The sequence below is a fragment of the Lolium rigidum genome, chromosome 4 (assembly GCF_022539505.1).
Source record: "Lolium rigidum isolate FL_2022 chromosome 4, APGP_CSIRO_Lrig_0.1, whole genome shotgun sequence".
Classification (NCBI taxonomy): Eukaryota; Viridiplantae; Streptophyta; class Magnoliopsida; order Poales; family Poaceae; genus Lolium; species Lolium rigidum.
Window position 1 is genome coordinate 282564670 of NC_061511.1, and position 8428 is coordinate 282573097.

Genomic DNA, 8428 nt, shown 5'->3' on the forward strand with positions numbered 1-8428 from the left:
CCTTGTAAGACATTGCGAATAATTTAATAAACAAGAAAGTTGTGTGTATCCTTTGGATGTAGAGGCTGGAGCTATGCTCCTTGATAAAAAAAAAACAAATAGGATTACAGATTGCAGGTCAAGTTACTAGCAGCAAGCTGCTGACTCCAACGCCAAGCTCAAACCTTTTATAACACGAGGCTCAAACTTTGAGCTGCACAATACATAAACTATACTAAGGTTTTCCAGGTTTTATAGAAACGCCCATCACGGCTCCATTTCTTGTTCGGTAGCGGCATATAGTAGTCGCTAGTAGCACTGTGTCACTGTGTGCATGTCAAGCGTATCTCATCATAGTATGGCTGGCCAGGCTTCTTTAGCGGCCACGACGCGCTGCTTGGCCTACGATCGGTTGTCCACGCCCGTGTCGTACAGCTGCGCCTGCCTTCTCTACTGTGCGATCCGTACCTTTTCCCTGCTCTTTCACAGCCACTGAACTATAGTACACTAGATGGGTAGCGCGCTTCGCCGCGCCGGCTACCACTCGTTCGTGCATGCCTCTTTTTTTTGCTTTAGTAGAAAGCTACGGTACTGACATTTTAATTTTCCTTAATATACAGTTTTTGCGGGCCCTTAATAAAGGGGGAACCATCATTGTAATTAATAGAAAGTGTTGCCTAATGTTGCAAAGTGGATAGCAACAATATGTAGAAGACAACAACGATAAATAGGAACGTAGCACCAGCTTGTGAGAGCGTTGTGCATGACCTTCAGTTGTTCGTGCTCCAGCTTTATCTGCAAATAGTAGACATATTTGTTTAGGTTTCAAGTTTATTGGGTTGAAGATCGGAATAAGGAAGATGAGGTTACCTCAAACACTACCTCCGTGGTGGGTAATGGCGGCGCGTCCTCATCGCGGCCTTCGTTGCCGATCGGCACCAAGTGAGACCAAGTGATCTAGCTCCGTGCTGACAATCTGACATAGAGAAAGTTCGCCGCATGTTCATGCTTCAGCTGCAGGTTTTGGGAGATTGTTCACTCAGGTTTCATTTCTTGGATCGAAGATAGGGAGAAAATCCAAGTTCATCTACAGACCTCAATCGCTACATCGGTGGTGTGGAACGGCCGCGGTGGCAAATGGACACATCATTGTCATCACGGCCTCGGTGATTGCTCGCCAGTAAGTGGCACTACTCCATGCACCCTTGCTCACCGCCTCCTCCTAGCGGGGTCACCTCCTCTTCAGCAGTTAGATCAGTCCCTCCTCAAGGCTCTTGGCTTATGGTCGTGGCTCCGGGTCTCTAGGGTATTGAAGGACCTGGCATCCGTTGCCGTGAGAAGTGGAATGGCCCGGCTGGAACAAATACCAGGTGATGCTGTCATTGGCCTCATCGTGATGCGGCTGCTAGACCTCACCACCTGCTTGTTGTAATCGAACCCAATAAACCATTGGATTGCTTATCTCCAAATAGTGGATATAAGTATATAACATGAACACGCATAAAACCGCAGAGACCAATCTAGACCATGACCGCCAGAGAAGGATATGTCCACGATATGATGATGTATAGCTTCTACAGCAAATGATGAGATTCTTAAACTATACTCAAACTACGGGAAGATACAATAAACTCAATTTCTCAAGCCAAAAAAAATGGACATTTTAAAATTCTTGAGCAAGTGTCAATGGGTATAAAAAGAATGCAGAAAAACAGTTCCGAAATCAGACTAACGGGGATATATTTTTAATAGAAAGGCAGGAGATATATTGCTAGCCATAAATATTTAGGCGCAAATACTATAATTATTTTATATAATATAGAATATTTGGATGTGGAAAAAACATCTCAATGGAAGAAAAATTACACTAAGAAGCCTCCCTTTAGAAACAAAGGGGAGGCTGAATGGTGCAGAGACTGATAAAGCCTCCATTGGACTCAGACTAATTTCATTAATACCTCCATTGTCTGCACATTGTCTCATGAAACAATGCTAATTCAGCTTAGTTACAGAAACAATGCCAACTCAACTTAATAAATAGCTTAGCTAATTGTGTCCTTGAAGAACACCACATGGACACACTCCATACAATTACTTCAAGCAATCTATGTAACGTAGGTGTGCATAAATAATAGAACAATAACAGGACTCCATTTATACTAAACGTCGCCTAGTCAGTCAATCATATTTCTAATCTATAAGTCATGTAATCTGATGTATAACAAAGAAACTTTTGCCTAGTTAGATGGTAGAGGAAATATAGCAGGAGTTTATTGGTAGGCCATCTTACGGGAGATGCAAAGTTCAGCCTGATGCAAGATATAAGCTGCTAGCTACCAGAATCTTAGCGCTGGCTTCCCTGATGCAAAATTAATTATCAGCGGCAACAAATCTCACCTGGATACGTTGCATGCTAATTCGTGAAGCTAATTATTTCTGCCAGGAAAGAAGAACAAAGAAAGATTAGACTACTGCACCATCATCCCCATCCCAGCAGCACCGGAAACCTCGCAGCCCAGACGGCAGCGGCATCACGGCGGTCCCGTCAGACATGAGTGGGGACAGCATCAGTATAGTACCAGCTGCGATACGTTCGGGAGCAGCATGCCCCACCTCCCACCCTTCATTCCTTCCGAAACCCTCGGGGCCCCACACCGCTCCACGTCGGCCCAACACATAGAGAGCATCTCGGCGAGCTCCCCCGGCGCAAGCTTGCCCACAAACTTCCCGTCACTGCCATCCTCATCACGCTCGAAACGTAGGCCACATGTCGCCGGCCGCGGCGTACACACAGAGAAGTTGCGCCGGCGGCAGCAAGGCCCAGGCGTGCGGAGCAGGCGTTGAACTCCTGGGGAAGTCCAGGAAGTTCGCACCTCCGCAAAGATGGCGTTGCCGGTTATGGACCGAGGGCGTCGAGGAGGTCGTGGAAGTGCGCTGGCGGCGGGAGTTGGGCTGGAAGGCGGAGCGGAAGGAGAGAGTCTTGGCGACTGGGTCATCGCTCGGCGGGGCGTCACCTGCACAATCTTTAGAATAATTCCGTCTAAATCAGTGCCAACCTTTTTTTACTCCATGGCCACACCTCAACAAGTAGCAGGTATACAAAAGAAACATGTGTATGTTGGTCCATAACTCCATATCATTGTCTACCCAACCTCTTCTTAGTCAAAAGAAGAAAAAAAAATACAAGTTGTACCACTTTGTTCTAGAAAAAGAACGCCATCAATCTTGGAGCAAACAATCTTGTTCGCATATATAGTGTGTTATTAAATAACAATCTGAAAAAAACACATCCTACAATCCACTTATTAACACCACTTTGTGCGGTATGAACTTATACAGATAAGCCAAAGTGGCAGGCTCCCTTTTTGTAAACTGAAATCGTTGCCCTCTTTCAGCAATCCATTTAACAGTATACTACACTTGGATGATTCTACCAAAAATAGTGTTTTTCCATCAGCATCAAAGAAACATTGGAACAGAGAATGAACTCCAATCTTGTAACAAAAAGAAAACACCTATTTCGAGAAGACTATATTTGAATTAGCAAGATTAACACATATATTAACATGACAATCAAAAGAGTGGTATAATATCCATAATGGTGACCATTATGCTTTTGAATGACCTTAGGTTGCAATAGTATAAAGGGAAAGTGTATGGTACCATAGCATTTCTGGTCAAAACTTATCTTGTATCTATCATCTATAGGTTGGATGATGCGAAATGCAGCTCAAACCTATGACTGGCTGGCTAGAACTATTCTCTAACAGACATACTTTCAAAATACTGAAGATAGTACACCTGACCGTCCACTAAACATGCTCAAATTTATTAACTTGAGCTTCTGGTACAAAACCATGAATTCCATCTCCCTGCAAAAAAATTATGAATGGATGAAAATAGCTACAGAACTCAAAACACAAAATATGAGAAAACGGCATACAGAAATGTATACAGACTCAAGCTATGAAGTATACAATTACTACATGTACAAACAAAATTATGGAGTTCTGCTTGGGTGGGTAACAACAGACATATCAGAGCTTTCTGCACCAACAAAACCTCCCAATTAATTAGAGCAGATCACACATCTATCTGGTAAATTCTCAAAACTCAGGTCAAAGACACTAAAAATCTCACAGATGGCACCTAAATATTAAAGGTCACAGGAAAATATGGGAATATAACCTTCTCGTTTGCTGACCTTAAGTTTCTTCTCAAACTAACACCAGTGAAGCTTTCACTTGTACATTCGTGAAGCACGCAATATTTATGTAAATCGGTGACTAAAGAGAGTAATAAGAGGGCCAAGGTAGTAACATAAGAATTAATAGAGAACACTGTATTGAGATAGTTTGGGTATTAATTGAGAACTAAGAAACATGCAAATGTATTGTATTTATTCACACAAACATATATGATGGACATCTCTAGAAGATACCGTGTTCTTAATCGATGATGCCAAAAAGGCCTCACACAACACAAGAGTATATTGGTGTCACTCTTAAGACAAAGCCTAGTCGTGTCCCAAGGTGCAGTTTTGACATCCTGATTGGTAAACACCATAATCAATCTAGAGAACACATTATCTATTATGTTTTGACCTCTGTAAAAGGAGTGTTCCTATTTCAGCCAGATATTAATCTGAGCAAAATAGAACGCACACAGAATAGATCAGTCAACGTGTTTAACACTACCTGCTACATGAGAAGGGTTCAAAAAATTAACCAACCATATGCCCTTGTTGCACAAACCGAGCTAACTCTAGCTGAACAGAGCTGCACTTGGTCATTCTTGGCTAGTTCTCCATTTTTAGATAGATATGCTTGCAGCTCTACAGGTTCGTACACCATGGGGTTCCATCTCAGGTTAGAGCCTAGGAAACTAAAAAGTGAATGCTGCACAAAGCAACGGATTGTATCGGCACCACATTCAATTCGACTGACACTTGTTCATTCACCCCTCACACTATTCTTCGTCCAATATATAGGTTATGCAAAGGTTCCATCAAGATATGTCAACTTGGTCTGAAATTTTAAAAGGCATATGTTTCCACTTAAGATACAGATATCAAGAGTGTGTACTGTACCAAAGCATATAATGCCTAATTACCAAAGCATAGCACTCACACATTTCCTTTCTTAAAATCAACACTTTATCTTCTGAAAAAGCATTTTTATCATAGTAAAATCTATGAGAGTTCCAGGACATAGTATCAAAAGGAAATTAGAAATTGCTTGGAAAAAAGCCCTTTCAAAAGATTTTTCCTTAAATTTAAGAGATTTCTAGATTAGAGAAAACATTGTGTTCATAAATATTGCAACACTGAGATTAAGCACAAATCATTACTAAGCAGCTATGTATACTGGATGAATTATATCACACATCAGCATCAACTTACCTCCAGGAAATGTCTGATAGATTCATCCGCTTCTCCACATACAGATGTGTGGAAGTTCCACCAAGTGAGCTCAACCATGGTATCCCTATAGAGTATGGTATGAATCCTATTACAAAAGGGAAAATGTCATCGAAATCCGAATTTGTGCTAAATATATCAATTAAGCATACGCACAATTATAAGGGATAGAACTTACATTCAGGAACACATTTACGTCAATATTTGTGATATCTCCGTTCTGCAGTAGAAAGACCATATTTCAACCAACAGTAAATAAGCATGAGACCAAAATAAAGATAGGAAGAGGCAAGTTTCATTCTAACAGAACCTGCAGTTGTGTTGAATCGGGTAGCCCGTCGCAGACACACTCATTTACTGATGTGCTGATACTTTTAGGAAATCCACCATAGTCAAGAGGAGAAGGCGAAGCACCCGCCTCAACTATCATATGATGCACCACACTGTCGATTTCATTCGTAGTAACTGATGGCTGAGATAACACTGAAACAATTCACACTATATTATGAATTGTAGAATGCAAAGTCTTAAGATGATTGATATAGACAAAAAGAAAAAGGATTCTAGTAATCTATAAAAGATTAGTGTTTACCTTGACCAATGTTCGCGCAAAGTTCAGTACATGGGCGGTAGGTTCGCAAGCAGCTCTCATCCCAGTGAGGCCTTCCACCTAAAAACTCACAAGTAATCAGCTGCGGTGATCAATTTCATCTCCTAATTCCCCAAGGTACATACCAAAAATAACACATGAATCATATTCTACCACACAAGTAATTTGTAATGTCAAATTAACCTGCAGAGGCACAGTCTAGGGCTCATTGTCAGGAGCCCACAAAAGTAATTTATAACTTTTAATATCAAATTAAACTGAGATACTCATTGGACAGGCTAACCAAAACAACCATGGCCACATGAGGGTCCAGGACGGCAAACTTGACATATTCGTTATCCCGACTACATTAAAGATCAAACTCAAACCTACAATATTTTTCAGCATAACCGAAATAAAGACAAACACAAGACTGAACTTGCAGAATGAACTGTATAAGCAGATATTAAGAATTATTAAAGAAGCTCTAGTATGCAGATCTGGTTCAGAAACTATAGTTCAGGAATGCTTACAAACTCCAGACGATCTGCCTCTTGTACAATTGCAACCTCAAGAATGGGCTAAGCCTGAAGCTTCTTTGAAGCCTCATTTTTGAATCCTGTAGTTAAGATTGCAAGTGCAAGATTATCACAACCTTGTGCAAAGATATTTCAAAAATGTCTGGACAAGCTAAGCACTACTAATGGTTATTCAGATCAAGTAACAGATAACCCCAAAAGTTTTGAAGTGGTACAGTGGGGATTTTTCTTTTCTATTGCATAAAAATGGACGACTGAACTCGCAAGATATAATAAGGGCTCATGGAAAAAGAAAAAGTTGCATGAGAAATAAGCCACATGCAGAAGCTTGTGCTTGTAGTTGAACAACTGTAAAAAGGAATTTCAATATGAAGAAAGATTGTGCTCCAAGTGAGGTCTAGCAACAAGCAAACATGGGACCAATTACACGAAGTTGCTTCTTGTTCAAGTTTACATAACAATTCATCTAAAGATGCACAAAGTCAGATAACTCACCCGTCATCTAATAATCCCTGTTATTTCCCCCCTTTCTGTCCCTCTTCCATCCCACCTCTTCAAGAAACCTCTCGACCATACTCATATCCTCTGCATTATCCCTGTCCCTTTACTCCCATCGGATTCACTTGCAGCACATAGCACTCCTCAACACCACCACCGTCGGGGGTTTGGCTAACTCTAGCTCAATTTGCTCTAACTTTCCAGATGGAAAGAGCGAATTTAGTAATGTGGAAAATAAGAAGTTCCGTTACTTTGTGCACTATCCTGCACGAACAGAGGTAACCAAAAAATGGGCGCTCCCCATCACTTGTTCACATCAAAAGTAACCAACTCTACCGAATCAGTTAAGAAACCAAAAAATGATGCAGTAAGGGGTACTGGCAACTTACCCATGTCACGCAGGGGAGCGATCAGGTCCATCTGGAGCAATCAAACCCCAATGACGTAAACAAAAGAAGATCGAGAAAAAAAAATTAATCAGTGGAATAACAGGGCCAGAGGAAGGAAGAAGAGGGTAGAGGACGGTTATGGGGAGGAGGCGGCCAGGGGGAGGAGAGGCTCTGCTTGGCTGCCAGGCAGAGCGCAAGGCGGCAGCCGTGGAGGCCATGCTCAGCAGCATAGTGGGAGGCGTTGCGCCCGCTCATCTCCCTCTCTACCAGCTCCTCACCGCGCCGGTGGATTCGCCGGAGCAGTCCCCATTTTCTGTGCTAGGTGCGCAGGAGCAGGAGGTGGACGGGAATCTGGCTCCAATGGCATCAGCGTCGGCTGCGCGTGGCGGCGGCGTTGGGTGCCCCGCGGGCGACGGTTGCCGGTGGCAGCTGTGCTGGATGACGCAAGAGGCTGCGGGTGGCGGCGGCACGAGCCAAGGCGACGGCGACGGAGGCGTTGAATCGAGATGGGAGGAGATAGGTTGAGGACGGGGTCCAAGGGGATTAGGGAGTGAAACCGCCCGACCAGTTCTTTTGACCGATTAGGCTCATGTCCTTGAACCAGAACGCGAAAACCACGCCGAGATTCTCAGCCGGAGGAGGCAGGCGGAATCAGCGCCATGTAGTTTTGGGCAGCTTCTGGGACAGGCCGCGCATCGCCTGCTCCTGGGGCTCCGGTCACGGCCGCCAGGCGCGCATCCCCATTGCGCCGCTCACCTCCACCTGTCTTGGTCGATGGCGGCGGCGCACGGTGGGGTGACGAACCCTAGCTTTTTTCTTTGAGCTGTGATAAATCCTAGCTGAGAGAGAGAGGAGACGGGTTTGGACTGGAACTGAGAAAACGTAGGACTCAACTGGCCCACACGGGACGCACGCACCGTCCAATCGCTGAGAGCCCAGGGAATGCAACGGCTTTAACTTGTTTAGTTAATTTCATCTTTTGCAACCAATTTATGTTGATGCCGGTGGGAGTTAG

The 8428-nt window shown here is 43.4% G+C and overlaps 2 long non-coding RNA genes across 4 annotated transcripts; both read right to left on the bottom strand.

The window, feature by feature from the left end:
* Nucleotides 1–3035: 3035 nt before the first annotated feature.
* Nucleotides 3036–6038, bottom strand: LOC124707883. 3 transcript variants are annotated; one of them, XR_007005017.1, is made up of 5 exons: nt 5991–6038; nt 5709–5881; nt 5577–5618; nt 4168–5486; nt 3036–4026 (listed from the first exon to the last, which is right to left on the bottom strand). It is a non-coding gene; the product is annotated as an uncharacterized LOC124707883 (long non-coding RNA). The 3 variants fall into 3 exon arrangements; XR_007005016.1 differs by lacking the exon at nt 3036–4026 and having other exon boundaries at nt 4036–4319; nt 5381–5486; XR_007005015.1 differs by lacking the exon at nt 3036–4026 and having other exon boundaries at nt 4036–5486.
* On the bottom strand, nt 6032–8221 carry LOC124707884. The gene is made up of 4 exons (XR_007005018.1): nt 7414–8221; nt 7022–7288; nt 6521–6606; nt 6032–6075 (listed from the first exon to the last, which is right to left on the bottom strand). It is a non-coding gene; the product is annotated as an uncharacterized LOC124707884 (long non-coding RNA).
* Nucleotides 8222–8428: the final 207 nt, after the last annotated feature.